This window comes from Pteropus medius, unplaced genomic scaffold, assembly GCF_902729225.1.
Source record: "Pteropus medius unplaced genomic scaffold, Ma_sr-lr_union100, whole genome shotgun sequence".
Taxonomy (NCBI): domain Eukaryota; kingdom Metazoa; phylum Chordata; class Mammalia; order Chiroptera; family Pteropodidae; genus Pteropus; species Pteropus medius.
This window is the reverse complement of record NW_024354500.1, coordinates 997469-1022821: the sequence shown is the minus strand read 5'-3', so window position 1 is coordinate 1022821 and position 25353 is coordinate 997469.

Genomic DNA, 25353 nt, shown 5'->3' with positions numbered 1-25353 from the left:
TGACCCTATTTATAAAGATCATTCAAAAATAAATAAATAAAATAAGACCAAATTCCCTTTGCCAGCAACTGTGGCTAAGCAGCACCTTCTTGTTTTTCAAAACAAGGATTTAAATGAAGCGTACCGTCTTGGGGATCAAATGATTGAGACAAATGTCTGAACTGGGCATTGAAAGACACTTTGGGAAGGAGTGTCCTTGAATCTGCATGGACAATGATCTATTCCATTTTAAATCCCAGAAGTAAAGACAACTGATAATCCTTTCAGATTCTTAGCCAAACTTGCCCTCTTTAGGGCAAACTTAGAGGAAGAGATCGGAAGCATGCGTGGGCTGGTGGGAACCTTGTCAGGTATGCTCATTAGTGCCCTTTTTTATTTCCCTCACATTAGGTTCAATCTGCAGGCCCAAGATTCCCCATTCTTTGGCCAATCTCCAGGAAAGCCTAATGGCCAGAGGGACAAGGTGTTTGAATTCTGATACCACTTGCCAAGCTTGATTGCTCTGCTGTGTCACTGCAGTTAAACTGGTGTGTATTTCCTCATCAAAGAGGAATTCTGATGCTTTACACCATAATTTGTATAATTAATCTTCTGAGCTTTTTTGATATTGCATTTTTGTTGTCGTAGCTGTTGTTAATAAATGCCACAGTGCTATCAATCTACATTCAGTACCAAGAGGAAATTACAATGCACATGAAGTGGAAACGCAGACCTAACTCCACTGAAGGTGTCACTAATGAATCATGGGCAAAATGCTGCCATCTTTTGGTTATTGACAAGAGTGAATGGGGATGGAGAAGTGGGAGTGGAGAATGGAGTTTGTTATTTTAAATGCAAATTCTCCAGGTTGGTGAGACCTTATAAAATAACTCAGAGGAATGTCCTTTAGAATTTGCAGGATCTTCTTTTTTTTCTTTACACCAGTTAACATCGCTTCATAGATTATGCAACAAAGGATTTGTTTCTCTAGCTGCAAGGGCTTCTCTATGGAGTCCAGTAAGTAGAAGTGGATGCAATAATACAGCAGAGGGCTTGTTAGCTCTAGTAAAGAACAAGTGGAATCAGGTTGATGTAAACAGTCACTTTTCCATGACTGTGGTTCACTCTTCCTGCCTCAGAAATACTTGAGAGCACCTTGCATTATGTTGCATTGAAATCGCGTTTCCCAGGGTAATGAATTATGTACCATTTGTACTCCAGCCTCTTTTGAGCACTCAGCTCTAAATGTTTGCATCAGTGCCAGTGAGTGTAAGGTGATCTCATTAGGGCAAGAGAGGTGGAATTTATATTAGTAGACACAGTATAATTCCCCAATAGCTTAATGTCAATCTACCATTAAAATGCAACTACACATGCTGTTTCTTGGGGAAACGAGAAAGCTATGATTTCATCACACAGTCCAAAAGGAAAAATGATCCTCAAAAACTTTTGTGGCCCAGTCAACATCTTACCACTAGGAGAGTAGTCCTCACAATTGCAGCTGCCATGAGATAGGAAATGACAGAAGTCCTCTCTGGTGGAGTGAATTCTTCTGCCATACACCTGCTGAGTTGATTAGACCTTTCATTCCCCTTTGGTGGCTAGTTCTGAAGAAGCAAGAGCTCATATCATGCATTTCAGAAACTGTCATGGTGGTATTTCCCAAATGAGTGTTCTCTACTTGGTAGTCACCCTTAAAACATTTACTAATATGTGCTCTGTCTCATTTCTTAAAGAAGTCAAAGAAGTTTGAAAATAGTTTGTACACGTCCTAGGTGAAACTAGACTGGGCTGCCAGGATGTGCTGAGATCAGACTGACTTCTAGAATTTAATGTTAAGGTCTGCCTCTACTACCTGATTTGATTATATAGAGGTATTGGTTGTTAAATTCATGAATTATAAGTTTTCATGCTTCAAATGTACAGACTAGGTTGAATACTGTTCTGTAAGAGTAGGTATCTTTAAGACAATCTTTCAAACTATTTTAGGTATATCCTATGCATCTGTCTCATCCCTCTGCAAAGAGAGGTGTAGTGTTCATCCTAAACATCTGTAATATTGAAGCAAGAAGAGATGGTAATTTATTTTCGATCCGTAGATTAACTGTAGTATGTATGTATGTGTGCATATATTACATATATACATAAACATATATATATAGTGAAGTTTTTAAATGATGTCAATGAAAGTGGCTTAGTAAGTAAGCTGTCAGTTTGAGAGAGACATATGTTTTGATAACACCTTCAAAGAAATTCTGTCTTTGGATGTTTGTGTCTTGGATGATGTTAGAATAAATGCATGAGAAAGCTTGTTTCTATACCTTTCTGCTCCTTAAAATATTGTCTTGAAAAAATATTATTGGTAACAATAAAAGAACAAGAATTTTACAAGCATTTCACACCTCTTCTTTTTGAGCCTTTCAGACAAATGATAAACTAAACATATAACAAAAATAAAAATCCCACGCAAAATCAAAAGGAGATATTTAAGATAAATATACCTAATAAGAGCCAATCCCAACCAAAAGCCATGTGCCAAGGTGAGCTCATTTCGGGGCAGCCTCTCCTCTCCCCTTCCTATATCTAATCCCATGCATCTGTTCATTCATTTGCACCCCTCTTTACTATGATATGGTTCCTTTAGGTTGCTTGGCAACCATTATAATGCTGCTGCACATGCGTGCTACATAATAAATCCTATCTTGCTTTATTTTTCTCCTTCTTTAAGACAACGAATTACAAAACAAGATATTTCCCCCTTTTCTAATGCACAAAAAACATCTGTGGGGATTTCAAAAGCACATAAAATGCCTGCAAGGATGCAGATAAGTAATTACAATTCCTGACAAAGTGTAACTGATCATTGCCTAATGTGTCTACATGCAGTTATTATTTGCAATGGCTTCCTCTTTTAAAAATGTGTACATTAATGCACATATGTCGATATATGTTTTGTGAAACTATAAAAAGAAAGGGAGAGAAAGAGAAGAAAGCGACAGCTGCTATATCCCAAACAAAGAAAATGAAGGAAATTCCTGGAAATAATCTTGTTTTATGTATTTTTTAAAACAGTGGATGCAATAGTTAGAAGACAAGACCTGGAGTAAATCCATCCAGTTTTTTCTCTAAGAAATCAGACAAAGCTTATGGCCTTTCCCTTCCCCTCCTTGGCAAATCCGAGAGTCCTGCTGCTTTCATTTGTTTTTGATCTGCCTCATTAAAAGACTATTGATGGCTTTAACTATTGTCCTTGTTTAGGTGCTGATTTACAAGCACTAATATCTGACTGTGCGAGATTAATGGGAGTCCAGGCAGTTTACGATTATCCTGAGGTCCCTGACCACACATGTAGGGGTTTGGGTAAGGGTCATGCACTCCTATGAAAAACTCCAAAGCAAGCTTAAACCTGGGAACGTTTTAATAGGATTGAATCTGTAATAGGATTTGGCAGCTTGGCCGAAACTGGATGGTGTGACTTGTTTGGGGTTCTTTTCTTTTCACTCTTTTCTAGTATTTTATTTTATTACAGAGTCATTATTATTTGGAATAAAAGTATAATGTTTTATGTTGAAGTCCAAATATTGTTACTGTACTTTTAAAGGAATCCCTTTTAAAAAGGTGTACAATAGAGAATATTAAAAGAAAAGCATGCTGGAGCATAAAGTACATTTCTATTATATAGTAAATTAGAAGGTAAAAAATAAAAGATGGGAAAGAACAAAATTTCTGTTGTGAATGGTTGTGTATTTTTAGCTAAAAATGCTTTAGGAGTCTAAAAGGCACTGACAACGTAGGGCTATTTATAAAAGGGGAAATTTCTCCCAGGCAGGCATAGCACTACCCTTCCTGGCACCACGTTCCCCTGAACATCACAGCACCCTGAAGCTGAATTCTCCCTTAGTCAAACAACAAGGGCACTCTGAGTGACAGCAGTAGTGTGGTGCATTTGGTTTTTGAATAATACTGCAAACACGAATAAAATTTAAAGTAAAGATACCACACTCTTGATAATATTCCAAATGGAATTCTATCAATGTTTGAGTTCCCATTTGAAATCTGGCACAAGGGACTGTGAGCTTTGTCGACACAATCTTCTATGTCAATTCACTCGATTATAGTGGCTAGATTCAGGAACAATGATGGTAAAATTATTTAACATCATGTACTCTGGTCATCTGAACATTATAAGGAGACTATCACTTAAAGATGCCCTCATTAATTTTGGTGGACTAGGGATGGAAAGGCGAGATATACAGCCCTGGCCTAGAGGGTCATACAAGTGCCCTTTACAGGACCTAACCTGTAAATCGCAAAGCACAAAAGAAGTTACGGTGGCTATAAGACCTCATAAAAAGCTAATAGGTAAATAAATTACAGATTTTGTGTTGGATGGCTTTAAAAGTCTAGATGTAGCAGAACTTTTAGGAAATCAAAACTCTAACTAAAAATCCAGAGTATATTTATGAATTCAAAGAAATTCACTTTCACACCCAAATATGTAGCTCAGCCAAATCATTCTACTGTATTATTTGCTGTCATTCTGCTTCAGAAAGTCTCACATTTTTCAAATTGAACTATAGAGATGAAATGAACATATTATTTCAAACAGTGTTCTTTTACAGAATAATTTTACTCTTTGTTTATTTTTATTTCCCAAGACTGGTTTTCAAATCTATTTTTTGTAGTGTTATAACAATGATCCTTCAGCCCAAAGATCTGAGGAATTTTTATTATTATTGTTGTTGTTGTTGTTGTTATTATTGCTTTCTAAGTACAGAATATATCCTTCCTGTAATATACATATCTATAAATACTGTACTATTAAGCATTTATTATAATTGTGACTATTTTCTTATCATATGGAAGGTAGTAAGCTATCCAAGTCTCCCTTGCATAAGTTGAACCAATTTAGAGTGGTGATTTTAGGGTGCATACAAGCATGAAAGTTATAATAGCCACAGGAGTGTTAATAAATAAAGCCAGGAAGTATTGTGGACACAATGCTTTGACCACTGATCAGAGCCGAGGTGATCACAGTACCTCCTAAGGACAAATTCACAAGAGAGCTGACAGCCACTGTAAATGTTTGGGGTGCACATCAATTGGAGTTTTAAAAATACTTCATTCCTAATGTTCTCTAAAAAATTTCTCAAACCTAGATGAAGTTTAATTATGAAGATCACTGATTTTTACTACTTAAGACCAAATCCTAACAGTATTCTCATTGTTCGCATCCCAAAAAGGGAGAAAAATCTATTGCTTAATCCAATAACCTGGTATTTTTTCTATAAATCCAAACTGCATTTAAATATTACTTGACTAATTGTTTACACATTCCCATAATGTAAGAACGCTTAAAGGAATCATGATTTTCTATTTTGCAGACCAAGAAACTTAGGATGATGAGATTTAAAGTGGCTTGGCAAGGGCCAATAAAGTAACATCCAGCCTAGGAATTCTACCTGAGTTCAGCTCTAAACTGATTCAAATTTTTTAACTTTGCAATACCCTGCTCTCCAGATGCTAATATACTAATTAGTTATTCCTTTAACATCTGAAGAGCTTTAAAAAATAATTTGGTAAAATGTACCCTGAACCCTACAAATGAATTGATAGACATCATTGCTATGAAAACATACCAATGTTTCTATACACAAAGATAAAAATTTTATTTTACTAAAATGCCTGATGCTGATTTTTCAGAAATACTGATTAAAATTAAAAGAAATTTTTGAAAAATTTCAGGTATTTCTAATTTAGAAGACAAATATGATGCAAAGATGATACATAGCATATACGTGAACAAATAGATAAGGAAAGAAAAAAGATTACAGTTGTTTGGTTATAACATTTATAAAACTAAAATTATCGCGTTGTGGGTAATCATCTTATTTGTGAAGCCTTAGAAGAGTAAAACTAAATATCTATGAAGCAACTTAATTTTCTATGTTTCTTCAATAATATCCTTTCATGACAGTTAGCTGAGTCCTACATGCCAAGCACCGCCATAAAGAAGAGATGGTAATTTTCATTCAATCAGACATTTTTCAGAGAGGAAGGCCAAAACATATGTATCTCGGGAAACAGGATAGTTTTTTGTTTCTGGTTTTTTGTTTTGTTTGGGTAAAGATATATCATTACACTTTACTTCTTAATTTTTAAATGCAAATTGTACTTAGAACTGTGATCAGAATTATTTCCGTTTATGTTTAATTACAGTGTTCATGACTGCATGTAACAAATGCAAACATTCATCAGCTTGCATGAAAACTGCTCGTGACTACAGTGTCTGCCATGGCTGTTGTTTTCTTGATCCCAATAGTAAGAGAATCTTGACAGAGTTGGAAGATCCAGCCATGAAATGAGCCCAGTTCAAAAGCGGTGTCATATATCCATAATATATGTGCTCACTTTCCTCACAAAAAGAATCCATATAACTTAGAAGAGAAATTCTGATTAATAGGTGATTTTGTTTAAAATGTCTGTTCTTTGGCTTACCAAGGCATTTCTTTCAGGCAGGAAAGTAAAATTGTCAACAATGCTTCTCATGAGAGCAGCCCAAATCAATATTCCAGAGTGTCCTAAAAAGTGAGTTGTTCTATTCAGGTGTTCTGGGAAGGAGTGGGTGATTCCGTAGTCAAATACATTTGATGAAATACTTGACTAAACAAAAATTAATCGGGTTTCTTTGGTGCAGGTCTAGAGCCTTTAATATGCAATGGTACATTTTGAATCTTCCAGGGAGTGATACATACGCAGCGTTTCCCACACCTCCTTGACCACAGAGCCCCTTTTCCACAGAATGTGGTGTGACAATGGCTGCTTTGTTTTCTGGTCCCAGGGAGGTTGTAAGCTGGTCAGAGAACTCCAACGGGAGGTTGGTGGCTGCAGTTGCAATGCAGCCTGGTCACGCTGTGACCCAGCAAGCATTACTCACTGTCTGCTGTAGGTCTTTGCTAAGGCCCCTTTGAAACCAGGATTTAAAAGAAATAGTGCAATTTCCAGAAGAGAAGAAATAAATAAGGTGCTAGAAATGGGTCTCTGGATTGCCCTCCAGACTTCGTCTCTCTTTGCTTCACTTGCAGTGTTGCCTGAGAGCTCTCAAATTGCTGGAAGGGAGGTCAACTTAGTGTACCAGTTTCCTCAACTTCCTGGCTAAGAGAATCTAAAGAGCCTTTTAAGGGCTGGTGGTGAAGGAGACATATCATATCGTAGATGCTACCATCATGCAGACTCCAGTGGGGACATATGTAAAGCATGGAACCAAAGATGGTTCTATCTGCAGCCTTTGAGAAAATGATTACATTCCTCAGACAGAAGCTAGATAATTACGATGCTACTAGAACTAATAGTGGCCATTTCTAAGGACTCACAATGGGGCCAGGCACCCTGCTAAGGACTTCTCATTTAATCCTCATGACCATAGCCCTGAGAAATAAAATCCCCACTTTACAGATGAGGAAGTTGAGGCTTAAAAATCACAGAAGTCACCAAGCCAGTGAATCGTGAAATCAACATTCGGTAGATATTTTTCTGACTTCAAAGTATGTGAAATTAACTATTTTGCTATGCAGCCTGGGTCAGCATCTTATATCTGACTCTGCTAAAATGCAGCACAAATAAGGCACTTGTAAAAAAAAAGCCCTTTCATAACCCAAGCAGTCTCCTGTAAGGAATTAACTGGGAGAAATCCCACTGGATGAAATAAGTTCATGTATATTTTGAATTTAATTAGTAAGAATAAAGCAATTTTGAAGCAGCTTTTCTTTAAATAAATTGTAGCCTTTTGCTATAAGTTTATCAGAAAAGGAAGAAAAGGTGGAGATATGTGAAATGTACAGCAGCTGGAAAATTGAATATGAATATTAATTAATAAATAGCTATTGTAGGAAGTAATTTTAAATGCAATCAGTTTCTAAATTCTTGTGATTGTTATTTAGAATGTGATATCAAGTAAATGTATAATGCTGCTACAGTATCACATACCTAAACAACAAACCTCTGAAGTCACTTACTTTCATGCTTAGGCAAATTTGCATGAAATATCACCAATAATCTCGTGTCTTCTTGCACTGTGCAGTGGTCTGAAATACTACCCAGCACCTAATTCAATGACCAGCACCAATCAGGGGAGTGATTGTCCATCATTACATAGGTCGTTATGGAAGAGTCGCATGCCATCAATCAGATCACTCCATGGCTCCCATGCACTCCTGAGGTCGTCATTGCGGAGGGAAAATGATTTCTCCAGAAAGCTTGCTCCGAAGGCTTTTTCACTTCTAATCTCCATTAGCCAAACATAAAACTGGATAACCATAAGAGTTAAGTAGACATGTTTCTTCCAACTTACATAACTATGATAAATTTGTGGTTGAGCAAGAGATTTTAAATTGTATTTTGATTATTTGGATGTGTCCTTCTGTCTAAGATGTTCATTCATTTAAAGGAATTCTCGCTGATAATAGTAAGAAAATAAATCTGACTTCACTATATTGTATTATCCTTGAAGGTTTTGTTGCTGTATGTATTTATGTACATCATATCCAAGGAAAGATAAAACTGTCTGGGTCCCAGCTGTGCAACCCAAGGAAAGGGTGTCTCTAGACACAAGAAAGTACCGGGGGACCACTTACAGGGTGTCAGGACTGCTGTGGGCTGGCTTTCTGGGACTTCTCCAAGTTGGAGAATTATACCTCACTATCTTATCAGGAAGGCAGGAGAGCCCAGAACACAGAGAGATCGTGTTCTCAGTTTCCTTCTAGTAACTCTAAGCTGAGAGAACCAAGATCAAATTCTCCTGAGTTAAATCGAAAACCTCTTGCTGGAATCTTTCCTCCCACACTCACCTCCAACAGCCTCCATCACTTTCTCTTTCACCCACTTTAGGCCTCAGCTCTTTGGTAACAGAGCAACTTGACAAAACATAGGATACATATTCCCATTCTTTTTCATTTCCGTTTCCAGTCTGTGAATCACTTCCAGGGATTTTCACAAGTCTGGTGGCTGAGGTTGGGGTCTGGAGATCGTGGCAGGAATATGGATGCCTAAAAGACCTATCCAGTCATGTGACATGTAAATTGTTTACTTTCCAAATCACAGTTGCGGCAGCCCATGAGAAAACTTGTCAAGCCTGCAGGGTGCAATAAGACAATGGAGGTTGGCTCTGATACTGTAATGGTTGCCTTTGTGTTGCACTAATTGCTTGGCCCCAGTGCTTATTTGGCTCAGCAGCTGGAGGAGGGGCCTTTCTTTGGCTCTCTGGTGTTTGCATGTAATCTTAGATAAACTTACAAGACTCCCTTTTCTTAATATGATGCACCTCAGAACTAAATATTTCACTTAAATAAAAGAAGCCTGCTGGTATAGAGCCAGAGTTAGTTTTGAATGAGCAGTACTTGCCTATAATGAAATAGTTATTCGAGCAACAAAATAAGACAAAGTAGCTCAGCATTGTCTACACAATTTTAGTTATTCTTAACTTTTGCCACTTCAGTGAAAAATAAACTAATTATTTTTGTACGCAAATAAGCAATGTGTTTGTCTCTAATAATATGGAGAAGAGCCCACTGCCCTCCCATTAACCAGTAGTCAAGTAGGATCTGTATAACTAAATGGTAGTTAACTGTATTTCTAGCAGCCACTTCTAAAATTTAGCTTCATGACTGCCCTGTGTTCACAAAAAGAAAAGAGAGGAGCCTGACAAGTGTCAGGACTCGACCTAGATAATGGGCCTCGATCCAATAAACTGTGTTCAATGATTCCTTCAGCGAGTAGCCCGGCTCTGACCAGACACTCTAAGCTCTTCCTCACAGCCCTACAGGGACAGCTCTGACTTTTTCATTAATACCACAGATTTAGCAGTAGTGATTCAGTTACCTATAAAAAATACACTCTATTGACAAGGATTATTTACAGAGAAGGGAATATTTAAACATGTGGACTGTGAAAAATACCTGGGAAGTGGTCAAAAAAGTGAAAACAGATTTCTTCCCCATAAAATCAGGATAAGAACAGGGCAAACTTTCTCTCTCTTAGAAAGCATTTGCATGTAGAGATGTACTTAATTATGAACATATAGGGAGTTTGCAGATGTGGCTTAAGGACTAAAACACATGAAGATATAGAAAGTTCTCTGAAATACCTAAAAAAAATTGTCATGCTCATTTTAAAGAACTCTTAATTTTACAGTGTTCTCTTCTATTCATTTTAATGTGAAACTATAAGGCCAGAAAGAATGACAGAAGTTAAAGTTAACTTACTCTCAGTAGCTCTCACAAGTGAGACTAGTCACTTGGACTAGTCACTTAGTAGGGTTGAACAAAAGACTTGCACACTTCCCAGATTGTACTGGCTTTATGACAACATTCCAAGCTACACTGCAACCACTCTATTAGTTTTCTAATGCTACATAACAGCTTGCCACAAATTTACCAACTTAAAGCAGCACCCATTGATTTACTCCCTGTTTCTGCATGTCGAAGTCTGGGCATGATGTCACTGGGTTCTGTGCTAATGGTCTCACAAAAATAAAATCAGGGTGTCAGTCATAATCATCTGGTTCTTCCAGGTTCATGTGATTGTGGCAGAATTTAGTTCCTTGTGGTTGTAAAACTGAGGTCTCTATTTTCTTCCTGGCTGTCAGCCACAGGCCAGTCTCAGCTCCTGGAGGCAACTCTCATTTCTTGTCATGTGGCCTCCTTATCTTCAAAGCTAGCAACAAAGAATCTTTCTTGCATGGACTCCTTCTCAGACTTAGAATATCTTTTTTTCAGAAAAAATTCTGTCCCTTTTAGGGACTTACCTGATTAGGTCTGGCCCACCTGGAATAATCTCCCTTTCTTAAGGTCATCTAATTTGGGACCTTAATTACATCTACACAATCCCTTCACCCCTAGAATAGCATTTGATTGAATTGCTGGGAGAAGGTGTGTATATGCCATGGGGCAAGGAATCATAGGGGCCATTTAAGAATTCTGTCCACAGCTGCATGGAAGAGGAAAAGCCTTGGCATAAAATCTGAACATGACTGTCATTGTCGGGTGAATCTTCAGGAATCTGCCATGCACCAGTTAAGGATATGGAAGTTCCCCTTTGGGGTTTGGGAGGGGTGATGGCAGCTGCTGGGACTACAGAGTACAGGTTGTTTTCTATGATGAGAACAAATGCTTCCCTGGTGAGTGTGAATGTGTGACACAGACTGAGTCTGAGTCTCTCCTTCTAGAGGGAAGAGAAGCTAAAAACCAAAAAAAAAAAAAAAAAAAAGGAGTTATTTCAACCTTTTTTGATGCTCTATAAGAGGAAGCCAAAATCCAAAATCCTCTCCCCCTAGGCACAAACTCAGCCAGTCTGGACCTGCTCTCAAAGCATGCCCCAGAACTGACTGCACATGGAAGGCAGATAGACCCAGTTACTTGTGATCACTAAAAACTGGATGCTTACCCTCCCCCAAGTTATGTGTGTAAATGACTGAAAGGACACTTCATTCTCAGTTCCATGGAATGGTACATTAGAAAGAAGACTTAAGTGGGCTAGTTCTTAGGTATAGACTGAGAGGGAATATGTATGAATTAAATTAAATTAATAAGTAAATTTTTTCATGACTCAGAAGTGATCTCAAGGGGCAAAAAATGAAACTGAATATCTTCCTTTTTATTATGGTAAACTTTCATTTTGTTCGTTGTCCTTCATTAGAGTAAAAGAACTTAACCCGGCCATGGACGATTTAGAGTTTTTAAAGTTCTTATAAGTTCCTAATCACAGCTTCAGTCCAGTGTCCTCTAAACACTCTCTCCAGGATAGAAAATTTTTCTTCATTATAAATTTTAAAATGGAAATTTTAACAGGTTAGCAATTCTTCCCCAGGAAGAAAGATCATTAATATGTAACAATCTATGTGGAGAATAAGACCCCACCATGCCAGTCATCAGCTCTATCTCCCTGATCATCCACATTCTCTGCCTTATCTCCCACCCACTGCCACTGACTAAAGGGGCAACATACTCAGTCCTTGACTTAGTTCTGTAAAACTCAGCTTGTGATCAGAGAGCAAGAAACTGGGAAGCTTGAACGAAAAAAAATCAAAAATGGAGATACAAAGGCACATAAGTGGCAAGGGGTGAAAAGGGGGCGGAGATTAGGGCCTAGTAGCCCAAGGCTCCTGGACTACATTTGTTCTATCCATGAAACAGACCAGAGAGATCACATAACATTTAAGAGGGCGCAATTGATACAAGCAGGAAAACTACAATGACAGTGGCTCAGATGAATAAATTTCCATAGGAGAACACAGCCATTTTGGCTATGCTGCTGTCTTTGTCATGACAGTTATCCATTCTTACTTTCTTATGAACTTTCAAATAGTAACAAATAATAATAAAAATAAAAATAATAGCAATATTTGTCTATACTAAACACTGTTCTGAATGCTTTATATTAATTCATTTAAGCCGTACAATTATCACATAACATAAGTAAAATTATGATACCCATTTTAGAGAGGAAGGGAGTCCGAGATAACTTCCTCAAGGATATATAGCTAGTACATGGTGTAATCAGTAATCTGGAAATAGAGTTAGTTATGAATGTAAAGAGATTGTGCTGCCATGGGCACAACACTAATCTCCACAGCTCAATATCTTGCTCCATGAGTGTGTGATATTCCATAAAAGAAAATAAGATAGAGAAGAGAATATTGCAAATATAGAAGTGGAGTAGAATAAACAGACTGTGTCTATGCCACGGCAAATAGATGATACACATAGACAGTAAACTGAATGTCTTCCTCATTAGCATGGTAAGAATTATTTTTCATCTCTAAATTAAACTTGGTAGCTAGATGTGAATCTCAGCATCTACAAAATGTGAAGTTTCACAGCATCGTGGGATAAGCACTACTAATGGGTGGGAATTCTGGGTTCTAGTTCTCTTGTTTGGCTATAAAAGGCTAGTAAGTTAGTTATAGTCTCCAGACCAGCTTCTACATCTACACAATGAATACCAATAATGCCTCAGTTACTTTATGCTAGTAGGTTCTTAGGAAGATGAAATAAAAGACAGATGTGTATGTGTTTGAAAAAGAATAAAATTATCTGAAAAAAATAGTTTCTGAAAAGAAGTTTCCAAAGATCCATAAGGGTTTGCAAAGTTACCTGCATTTATGCAAGAGAAAGATAGGAAAGTTTATGATAGAAATAGTTCAGGACCCCATTTTCCTAGATAAAGAGAGCTGGGGTCATGGAAATCTAACTGGTTCATACTAGTAATATCCATTCACAGGTGAACAGTCACAGGTAGAGAGCATATTACTGACAGTAGAGAGAATCATTATGAACAAAATGAAACCCCAGATAGGCTTTATCTGAAACATCAAGAAATTGAAAGGAAAAGAAAATCCCAAACACTGGCCGTTGAAGCTGTTCACTACCCATCCACGTATAAAGACATTGAACAGTGAAAAAGAAATTGCAGAACAGTTGACCTTAAAACAATGCGGGAGCAGGGGTTAGGGGCTCCAACCTCTGACACAGTTCAAATGCCACATATGATTCTTGATTGCCCTCAAAATTAACTATAGTCAGCCCTTGTTATGCTTGAGTTTCATATTTGCGGATTCGACACACAGCATTTTTGATCCATGTTTGGGAATCCGCGGATGTGGAGGGGGGATTGTATTAATAACCTACTGTTGACCAGAAGCCTTACCAGTAACATAAATGGTCCATTAACACATATTTTGTATGTTATATGTAGTATACACTGTATTCTTACAGTAAAGTAAGCTAGAGAAAAGAAAATGGTATTAAGGAAATCATAAAAAAGAGAAAATACATTTATCGGATTTATGGGAAAAAATTGTTCACAAGTGGACCTAAACAGCTCAAATCCATGTTGTTCAGGGGTCATCTGTACATATATTCTGAATTCCTACATCTTTCTAAAGTCAACGGCAGAAGAAAGGTATACCTAAATTAATCACATTTTCAAGACCAAAATTTTCCATTATCCTTTACATGGATATATATTGCCTCTTTTCTGTGAGAGTCAAAGTTATTTATAAATCGAAAAACATATTTTCTAATTTTCTCTGTGTTTCCAAGCTGTTAAACATACAAAGGCTTACAAAACCCTCAGTGCAGAAAAAAATTTTAAAGTATATTCAATTCAACAAATATTATTTGAGATAAGTGCATATGATTAATGCCCAGTATGATGGATATTATAGAGGTGCAAAAAAATTTTTTTAAGTCCACAAAGTCATAATCCATATCTTTTTAGATACAAAAGTAAAAATGGCACAAAACTAATTCTGCTACAAGAAAATTATCATGTAAGATGGACTTGTCAATGAAGAAGACATAGATTGAAGACTTTTACCAAGTATAGGCTGAGATGGGGAGGGCAGACTTCTAGAATAAAGGTATTTTGTGAGCAAAAGTATGAAAATAAGATGGGGTAGGGATTTTACAGGGAAAACATAGAGCATAAAATGGGTGAAGGCAGAAGTGGGAGCATAGTCACAGAGACAAAGTTGGTAAAAGATTTTAAAAGCTAAACTCACAATTTTGACAAAATATTTTAACCAAACCACTGAAGAATTTTGAAAATAGTTTTGATGTAAAAGGAGCCATGCCTTAGGAATATTGATCTTGCATCGCTGTGGATTCAATTCAAACAGAGAAAAACTGAGGGTTACAATCAGTTAAAGAACTACAGCACTGGCATGGGCAAGATGTACTGCAAATTAGGGAACAAGAGAGACATGAAATGGTGCTAGAGAAGAACAGACAGAATTTTGCTCTGCAGGTATATTTACATTTATAGTCGTAATGTTGTAAATGATGTTTATTTGTGTTCGTCTTATAATTAACTGGTAAACAAACTACGGAAAATTATCTGTTACAAGAGAAGAGAATGTCGACATTATTGACTTTCACAATACCAAAATAGTGATGTTACTGGCAGAGATGTAGAAGTAGAAAGAGTTAGAGGTGACAGAAAGTTGTGAGCACTAATGACCTTATCTCTCAATATGGAGGTCAAGAAATACTGTCCTTGTTTTGTGAAACAAAAGATAGAGGTTTAAGCAGGGTCATTGAGGCCCTAGAGTCAACCAGGAAAGGAACTAAAGCAAGTATTGTCAGTAGGTTGTGGAAAAATAGGGGAGAACGAATGGAATGTGTGACATAAACCCTCACTTATAGTCAAGAAGGACAATAGGCAACACCTAAAGTTGATATATCAAGAAATAATGGAATAAGGATATAGTTAGCACTATAAATGTTATAACAGAAAAAGTAAAAAAATTAAAGGAGAAATGGTAGAGAAGTCTAGGATGGAACAAGGGGCTGCTGGTTTTTGTCACAAATTCTGCTGTAACTATTTGATTTTTAACCTTGTGCATGTATTACTTTGATTAAAAATGTAAATTAAAAATCAAAAACTAATTGACAAGATTTGGCAACAGTCTCAACAGAAGAAGAAGAGTGAGAGGTTGGCTGATGTTCCACATCTAATTGACTGAGGGTTTGGTGAGTAAAACATTAATGTTCACTGCGGAAGTCAGGAGGAAGGAAGATTTAGAGCAAGGTGAGATATGGAGTTTGGTTCCACACATAAATTTGAAAGTTAAAATGAGTCTTGATGCAGTCATGGTAGATACTACACAGGATCGTAGTCAAATATTTGGGCCACGTCAAACAACAGATTTATTGCTTAGAGTGAGTTAATTCAATCCTTAAGAGAAAGTACAGTGGTGAAAATATCAGCTTGCTTTGTTTTTCAGTCCAGCATAGCCTAATCTGCCAAAGGAAAAAAAACATCCTGTATAATCCCACTTTAGCTAAAGGAAAGAGAAGTACAAAACTCTTATCTTGCTTCTGCTGAATTCAAATAGTCCAGCCTAATTTAAGCTAACAGAAGACAAAAGAGTAGTGATAGGAAGAAGAGATAAAAAAAAGATTGTACATTTTAACTAAAGATATAAAAATTACAGCATTGTCTGTTAAGCAGCACCTATTGTTTTAGGTCATTTTGAAATAATATTAAACACAAAGTGTTTTTGACAAGTCAACAGAATCCGCTTGTTGTCCTGAAACTATGAAAACTAGGTACATTGTTAAGGGGAGATAAATCCTTGCAGCCAGATTGATCTTTCTGACTGAGAAACCTCCCTTCTTAAAACATTCATACGTGGACGAAAAGGGGTACCGTAATAAATTATTACATTGTCTCTGGACAAGTTATAGTAGGTAGTCACGCCCCAGGCTTATGATTTCCTTAGTGAAAGGTTTTAAGCCAGCCCTGTCCATTGTTCTTGTGCATCTAGGTTAACACACCTTTGAAATGCCAGAGGTAATAACGTTGGAAGACATAACCTCCCAATCCAATTCCCTCCTTGCTTTTTCCCACCTTCATGTAATCTTCCTTGCATCCCCTCCTTAATTTCAAATGTGTACAAGAAACTACAAAACTATTATTCTCGGAAGCATTTGAGATCTTCCTTCCTAGCAATTGTCAGTTTTGGCTCAGATAAACTCTTATAAAAATTCTCTACAGATTTGGATATTTTTTATGTTGACAGATGGTTGAATAAAGAGGCTGACTCCATTTTTGATGTTGGACCACTGATAGCTTTTGGGTCCTACCTCCCTTCTTTCCTCTCTTTTGCCCCTGATCTAGATAAACTGATAACAAAACCTAAGCACTATCCCCTTTGGTGCTGGTGGAGAAGTTCAAACCACAGACGCCTGGGCTGTAGGTAGAACTCACCAGCCTAGACTTGACCTCTATAACCACAGTTAAAAATGATGACACTCGCCTGGAATGGCTTGGGTGCCTGCTCTGCTCTCCCCAGTAAACTTCACTATGCATATAACAAACTTTTTCCCACTCTATTGATTGGTGCACGTGTAACATCATCAGTCTTGACACCCAAACAAATCTGGGGTGAGGGATTGATCATGCTCTCCATGGGGCAACCACAAAACAAGTGGCTTCCCATTGCCCTTAAGATAAATGACAAAATAATAATATTGGCTAACACATAGTGTTTGCTATGTGCCAGACATTATCCTAAGGGTTTTACATTGATTCATTTTTTAAATTTACATAAAAGTCCCATGAGATAGGTACTCTTATTATAAACCTCATTATAAAACTGAAGATACTGGGATTCAGAAAGGTTAAGCAATGTGCCCAATGTCACACTGCTAGGAAGAAGCAGAGCAGGATTTAAATCCAGGCTCTCTGGCTTTAAAAGCAATGTTTCACTCACTTCCCTGCACTGTTGTGACTCTGATGCGTAAATGGCCTGTGAAGACCTGAAAAATCGGGCTTCTGACCACCTTTCCAACCTCATCTCACACATCGCTCTCTCCATCTCTGCATTCCTGCCACATGGGTCTGCTTTCGGATGGATTCTCCAGTTCGCCCTGTTCCCTCTGCTACTGGGTCATGTCCCTGCTATTTCCTCTCCTCTTTGCCAAGGTAGCTTTTATTCAACTTTAAACTCTAAAAAAAGCCTTTTCTGACTTTCAGCCCCACTCCCATGTAGTCCTCAACTAGTTCAAATCTTCTTATTACAAAATTCATAGTATAGCATGTACCCCTCGTTTATGCTTTTATCAGTATTCTCAATTTGCCTTTAGTTGTGTGGTCATTTGGCTGTTTTTCTCTCTCAGTACACCATAAGCTCAGTGACAGCAGGGACCATGTTTATTGTCACTTATTGTTGCAGTGCCTGGCACTGAAATAGGTCCTCTGTAAATGTTATATTTGTGGAATAAACAAACAATACACAGTCATTTCCATTTCAGCCAGTCGTATCACTGCCCATAACTAGACTGACCCCTGTAGCAGAAATTTAGAGGCAAATGGGTTTTGTGGATTGATACCGTTTTTCCTAGTCTGGAAAAATGGGAATTATAATTTTTAGAGTCCCTGTAGGGTTTTCTAGAGGGGAAGAAAGAGTGTGTTTCCTCCCCTGAGTCTCTTTATAAGTCTTCTATGAAGCAATCTCACACTCCAGTAGTGCCTGACTTGGGAAGGCCCACTGGGCACCCCTCCAAGGTTCAGAGTAAAGAAGCAGCCAGGACCAAACTGTGTCATTCACAGTGTCTTCGCCTCCTCCCCATGCCCAGGCAAAGATGCGCCTGTGTCTGTGCACATGTGTGGTTCTGCTGCGTGAGGATCTTTTTCACCTGAAGCTGCACATCATTAGCTGATCCTCCATCTTACTAGACTGAAAAATTCAGAAGTGGAGAAGAGTGAAGAGAGGTACTAAATTTAATTGAGTGCTCACTCTTTCAAGTGGTTTTTTAAAATAATTTTAAAATTTAATATTCACATCTCCCTAAAGTAATCTCTGAAGTAGCTAATAACGTCTCCATTTTACAGATGATAAACTGAATAACCTAAGTTGTGTGCCTAGTAAATAGCAGTGGGTACATCAGAGTTCAAACTCAGGTCTGAATGACTCTAAACCCCATGCTCCCTCCATCTCAAAACTTTATCCTAGCTCCTAAATCCGAAACAAAGAAATCTTATGTATTAAATGCTGAAAGGAACACCTGAAACTCATTGGTCTCATTAACAAATTAATTTTAAGATGCCATTTTAAAAAGCTATGAAGAGATATTTTTTACCTACTAAAAGAAAGCCTTTCCTTTCATCATGAAATTTTTTAATCTATAATTACTAAATAAAAAGACAGATGACATAATTGTTAAAGATTATTTTTGGAAGTGAAAGGAAAAAAAATAAATGAATGAGGAACTTTCCCTTAAAATAAGATAATGATGAAGAGCCCCTGTGCAACTCTTTGTTATTAGGAGGAAAAAAAAACAAACAGGAGAAATATGTAAATAAAATCCTATCAGATTCAGCAGGAGATTTTATGAAAGAGAATATTCCAGAAAATGTTGGAGAGAAAGAAGTAATTGAAACTGAAAATGAGTTGGATCCCTAAGTTATGAGAGTAATCCCCAGCCTACAAGGAGCTCTAAGTCACATGCAGTACTTAGTAATCAGCGGGTATGTACAATAGAGGGCAAGGGGCTGCCAGGGGGCTGTGTAGCAATCCTGAATTGGAGACTGAGATTTGATCTTTGATTGACAAGTGAGAACAGGTCTCTGAGGAACTGGTGGCATGCACTATTATCACTTCCTGAGCTCCTCCATTGCTAAGGCAGCCTACTCCGAAAGCCACCTAGTAGATGCCAAAATGTCCCCTGGATGGACCTCACTAAATCACTTGGCCTTTTCGGTAAAGGGAAACTGAAAGAGAGAAAGAAGATAGACACACCAGGACCAGCACATCTCATCATTCTGGCCTTGAGATGACAGATGAATAGGTGTGTGTTGTCTGTTAAGATCCGCAGTATGCTGTTAAGCCTGAGTGTAACTTGGGAGATATCTGAACAGATAATTGATCAGTTCTAGGCCAACCATCCCTCATAAGTCCTGGGTGCTCTTCCCTTTGTAAGGCTTTTACTTCTACCTTACTAATTTTTATATCTGTTCATCAAATGCAAAAGTAGCATTTATCTTTGCATTTGAGAAGTTTCTGGTACATAATTGGTCTCTATAAATATTTATCCATTGCAGGATAAACTATAAACAAAATTTATGTAAGAGTCTTAAAGAATGAAAAGCAACCCAAGTTTGAATTGGAATGACTATTAGTATCAATTGTATTCTCTGAGGACAAATGTCTCATATATGGACAACATACAGTAATGTGGGCAACTGACTAAGGAATCAAACCAGCAAATCTGCAAAAGAAAGATGCTTAAAAAAAAAAAAGCCTCATTTAGAATTAAATTTGAAGCTGAAATTCTAATAAGAGATCGCTTCCATTTTGGTTAAATGACTTGGCAGTAGATATGCTTCTCCCTCAGAGAAGTCTATATAAAGTTGAGTGAATCTAACTTTCATGCACAAATATTACAGCTGCAGAGAGATTCTGGCATTTTGTACAATGCCAGAAAGTAGAGATTTATGCTAGGGTTCATGGAAATGGCTGATTCTTCACATCCAGTGCATTCCGGATCAGGAACATCTTAGAGTATACAACCACATGTTAGTGACATTCTGCCATTAAGTTCACTGTGTACATGGCCTGTGGGCAAGCAGTCGGATGTAAACAGGGATTCTGCAGAGCCCAAATTCCTGAACACAGGCTTCTTTTACTCCGTAGTCTTCCCGTGTGGAATCAGCAAAGGAACCTATTGGTTTACCTTCAAATAGCTGATGTTTTAATGAATGCCTACGAGGAAACAACTGGCGATAATGAAACCTCCTTGTCAGAAAGTCTTCAGCTGTCCTTCTCACCAAGCCTTGGCCTTCTCCATTCGATTTAATTGTCTTTCCCAGCTTCATCTACCAAGTTTTGTTTGTTATTTTTGTGTTTTCTAGTTAGGTTGGAAGAGGCAGGTAGAAACAGCAGGAACACAAGGGAAAAGATGAAGTGGAAAATTTACCTTTAAATCACCATAATGCTAGATGATAAATGAGTTTATGTAACAAGATGCCTACTCTAGAAACAGTGACATTTTTGCATTGCACGGTTAGTTCATAGAGTGAGTGTGCGTGTGGACCTCTGAAGTGCAAGGGTGGTATTTTTATAAATGTCAGTTTAACTTCTCTCTGTGTTGTGGACATATATGGTTGTCAGGATCTGGTACAAATTTGCAGAAAAGTAAACTGGACATACACAAGTAAGGCTACTTAATGCCTAGCAAATCTGCCGAACTAGTCTCTTCAAGCACTAGAGAATTTTGCTTGTATGTGGATTTAGAGGATTCAAAATTAGGTCCTAATAGCTTCCCCTGAGTGTGACTTAACTGCAGTTCAGCCTTTTTCAGTGTCTTCTCGGCCTCTGCTTGATTCTCATTTTCTCTATACCAGTTTCATGGTCATAGACTACTCATTACGACTAACCCAACCTGCACATTTTTATTGGGAAATACTTTATAAAGTAGAAAAGAAATTTTAAGGTCCCATCATCAAGGCTTAATCCGAGGTTCCAAAGCAGATACGTTTCACAGGACGTGGAGCAATTTACCTCAAGAGCACTAGTAGAATGTAGTCCAAATCATCTGGAAACATCTGTAGTCACCTGCGTGAGAAGAGTAACCAATTTCAGCAGACACCTAGAAAGAAGAAACAAAGATGGCCCTACTCACAAAAGCACTTTCATCATCAACACACAGTGACATCCTTCCTTGTAGCTCTCGAAGGAGGCCATGTAGCAAACGGGCCTTTATCCCATAGGGCCTGAGGTAGCCCTAAGGAAGCAGAATGGAGGCTGGATGGCAGGAGGAGCCTGAGCAGGGAAACAGTTGCTGCTCTCCTTGTAGTTCTGTGATAAAAGATAGTTGGATAGTCTCTGGGGCCAACAGCACTAAGATTGCCCGAGACGTTCTCTCTCTGTTAAAGTCTTTTCGCTAATTCTTTTAAAGGTGCCAGTGTTTAATTGTGATGAATTTGAAGTTATTTGGTCAGTCACAAATTTCCATGGAGCCTGTTACAGAAGGATTCCTAAAGGAAACTATTATAATTCTTTGTTCTTAAACAAATAAAGTATGTTCTTTATCTCCCAGGAAGATGATAATATGATAGGTGCAGCTTTAAAGACTAATTATACTAAATAGCAGGGCATAACTCAAAAGAGAGACTAAATCTATTATGTAAAATTCCCTAAAGAAACATTAGAAAATTTACATGCATTGATTGCTAGTTAGCATTAGAAAGACGTTTACAAGTTGACTTCACCAAAGCCACTACTGTTTGCATTAGCAAGCAGTCAACATAAGCTAACTGATAAGAATTCAGTGATATAATGCAATTAATACAGTTATGTCTGTTAATTAGTGTTTTCCAACTGTCAAAGAAGATGCCTTTTAGGAGTCAAACTTATTTTGCTGATTAAAAATTGGAATCCATCTTGTAAAACTGAGATGGACCTTCCTTTGATCTAATTAAAGGAAGAGTTTGCATACTCAAAACTTGTGTCTCTCTGACATAAATTAACATATTCATAAATGAGATAGATGGATACTTTGCAATTAACATGGGACAAGAATAAAGCCTAATTAGTAAACATGCTTTCTTTATTAACTTGCAGGTCAAGCTCTGTTTTATTATAAACCAATAGTGATAGAACACTGTAATTTTTTTCCAAAGAAAATTTATTGGCTCTGAAATTCCATGGCACTCTATCACAGAAATGTGACTTGTTTCTTCATTTGCAGACACCTGTTAGCTCATAAGCAGAAGTATACACAAACTGCTGTTTTTTTATGCCCAACTGGAGAATTTCAGCCTGGAGCAGTTTTATGGGTTTCCTGAAGGAATACAGTTTTACACTTATAACCCTAAAGGCATTTTTACACTGCCTGTAGATACTAAAGTCTCTCTTAATCCTCTAGTGAATCTGTTTCTTTCAATGTTGTTCCTCTACAGTTCTCATTGTATGAAATTCCTGGTTAGATTTTCAGCCTAAAAGCAGCAGCTTCATCTAGACTATGCACCAAGTATAAATGTCTACCTTCCAAACTAGGTTATTGATTAGAAGCCTATTATGGTTGCTTTATTTATTGATTTAGTCCTAGAATATAATGCCAACAGTCTCATCCCTCAACTCCCTGGCCTCACACCCATCCTTCCCTGTCCTTCTAGGCTTCCAATGAAGCCAGGGCATCCCACAGAAATCAGTGTATGGAGACTCCCGTGGACTTGCCTTTAATACCTGGAGCATGTCAGGCCCTGACTGGATGCCATCCAGCAAGTTCCAGGTTGAAATAAATAAATGTTCCAGGTTCGATCTTACATGATCTCAAGGAAGAGTTTAATTTAAGACTGCCAAGATCACCTTAGACACATACAGACTCTTAAGGGTGCAATGGATCAGAGAAAATCCACATCACACAAGATATATACCAAGCAGCTGTTTAGCACAGTTAAATGAACAAATAAATTATAGATTTTTATTTGTTTCTCACCAAGACGCTATTGCTCATCGCTTTACTCTGCATCAAAATGGGTTTGTTCTTTCTACCTTTCTTTTCTAAAAGTTACTCTTTCTTGCTTCTCTGATTTCCTGTCACATATGTGATCTCTACCACACAACTTCATTGTTCCTGATTGCTTTTTGCTTGCTGAGTTGATCTTCTCTGATAGATCACAAGGATAAGAAATGCATCACCTGTATTTTTAGTCACCTACTAACTCTATGATCTTGGCAAAATGTCTGGACTTCTGTGTGCCTCAGTTTCTTCATCTGTACAATGAGGATGACAATGGTACCTCCTTGAAGTGATCTATTTAAAAAATTTAATGGAGCAGATTCTTAAGCACTTTATTAATGTTCGCTATTGACATTATTATTTTAAATATTCAAAGGGCCAAGCATAGCATTTGATACTTGTTCATTTCTTAGTAAGTCACTTTTTATTAACTAATCTCTGTCTTGACAGAACCTAGGTACCTCAGAGTAGAAAGGACAACACATTTAATTAATCAGGTGAGTGTTCACTGAGTATTTATTACTACTCTCTACCGAAGTGTGGAATAGAGTGCTTCTTCTCAGTCATTTGTCTGGATTAAGGGCAACAGAGCAGCTATGGCTGCAGCTTGAGCACCACACCTGAAGGGAAATGACAATACTGGTAAGGTTGCTCCAGCGACTAAGTTGATTAGATTTGTGCTTTCAGAGCAAAAGTATACAGTTTAATTCATTCAGGAGGACAGCTTTGAAGAACAGTCATTTTGATACTACGACTTAATTTTTCTACTAAGTAAGAAAAATCTATCTCTGCTTAAGTCTGCTGCCGATCAGAATAGTCTTTTGAAAATATTTCAGGACAGGGGTCAGGATAATGTCATACCAAGTTTCCAACCTCTTCACAGACATGAAATATTCATAGATTTCTATTCAGATGTGCTCCTTCCATGGCCTCAACCCTCCTCTTTACATTCCAAATTCAACATGAAAGTTTATCTTTAGGTAGCCAACCTTTTTTCAGTGATAAAGGTCAATTATGACCTTGCTTTACTGGCAGTTATCACTGCTATCCAGGATTCATGTAATATATCCAGTAATACTGCACTGTGAATAAATGTGGCTAAAAAAAAAAAAAAAAATCACACGGGTAAAATTTATATGCAAAATGAGAAGAAAGCATCAACTTTTCCCTGCTGTTACCTTTATTTATTTGAACAAATGTCATGAAAAAAATGAGTCTTAGACTTAATCTCCCTCAATCAATGTCAGCCACATTACTACTTAATGGGCGTTTATACTGCATAATATTATTTTCTTTGTATGAACCATTTTCTGACATCTTACATTTAGTTAAATGATTTATCCATGCACATTTTACATGAGGATAAATATGAGTAATGGTTTCTGCTTATAGTGACTGGGATAAGGGAGCAACTCTAAAATACAAAGTCAATTGGCTCAGCCACTCAGGTCCTGATGTCAACAGGAGTTACATGAGTGTACAAAGAAAGTCTGTCTAAATAGCAATGAGAGTTATATATATTATTTCCTTCTTCTTAAGAACTAACAAAGCCCTCTCCCCCACAATGCCTTCCTACTTATCCATAAGCACTACCTTTAGGATATACGTATACCAACATGTGGGTGTTTATTCTTTGCCTCTTTGTAAGTGCTAACCCCATGTAAAAGTTACTATCCAGCTGTGAAATTTACAACCAGAATGTTTGGTTTGGTTTGTAAGTTACAGAACTGTCAAAAAACAATTTTGCTGTCCATGTAAAGCTCATACTTTTGTAAATTTTTACAAGCAAGTTCTTTGGTAATTTCTTTTGTGAGGTCACTAACTGAAAACCTACCTAGTTTGAGTTTAAATCTGTAAAACTGATGATTCCCCAGGAAAAATGCATAAACTGAAAACTTTTTAGATTCTGTGATCTGAAGTTTATTACTTGTAGAGGATATTTTTACCCAAGGCTGGATAAAAACCCCATCAGTCTTGTTTTATTGCCATTTATACTTTATTTTTTGTTTGTTTTCTGGCCTTTTTTTTTAATTAGGAAAAGAATTAAAGGTATTCATTTGAATGAAAAGTAACAGCTCTTTCCAAATGAAGCTTCTGTGTGCTATAATGAGAGACGCACATAATCCAAACAGCATCAAAAAGATGTTCAGCCAATTCCAGTCTCATCTCCTTGGCCACATTTATTCCTCACGATTCCTCGTGGAGCTTCAGACTGTTTCCTTTTTCTGGCACACAATCAATTGGAACAAGCTGAGATGAAGTAAGGCCTAACGTTGACACAAACTTGACCAGGCAAAAATATATTTGGAAAGGGATATATAAGTCTCTTTTTGAACAAAAGCCTTCTTTA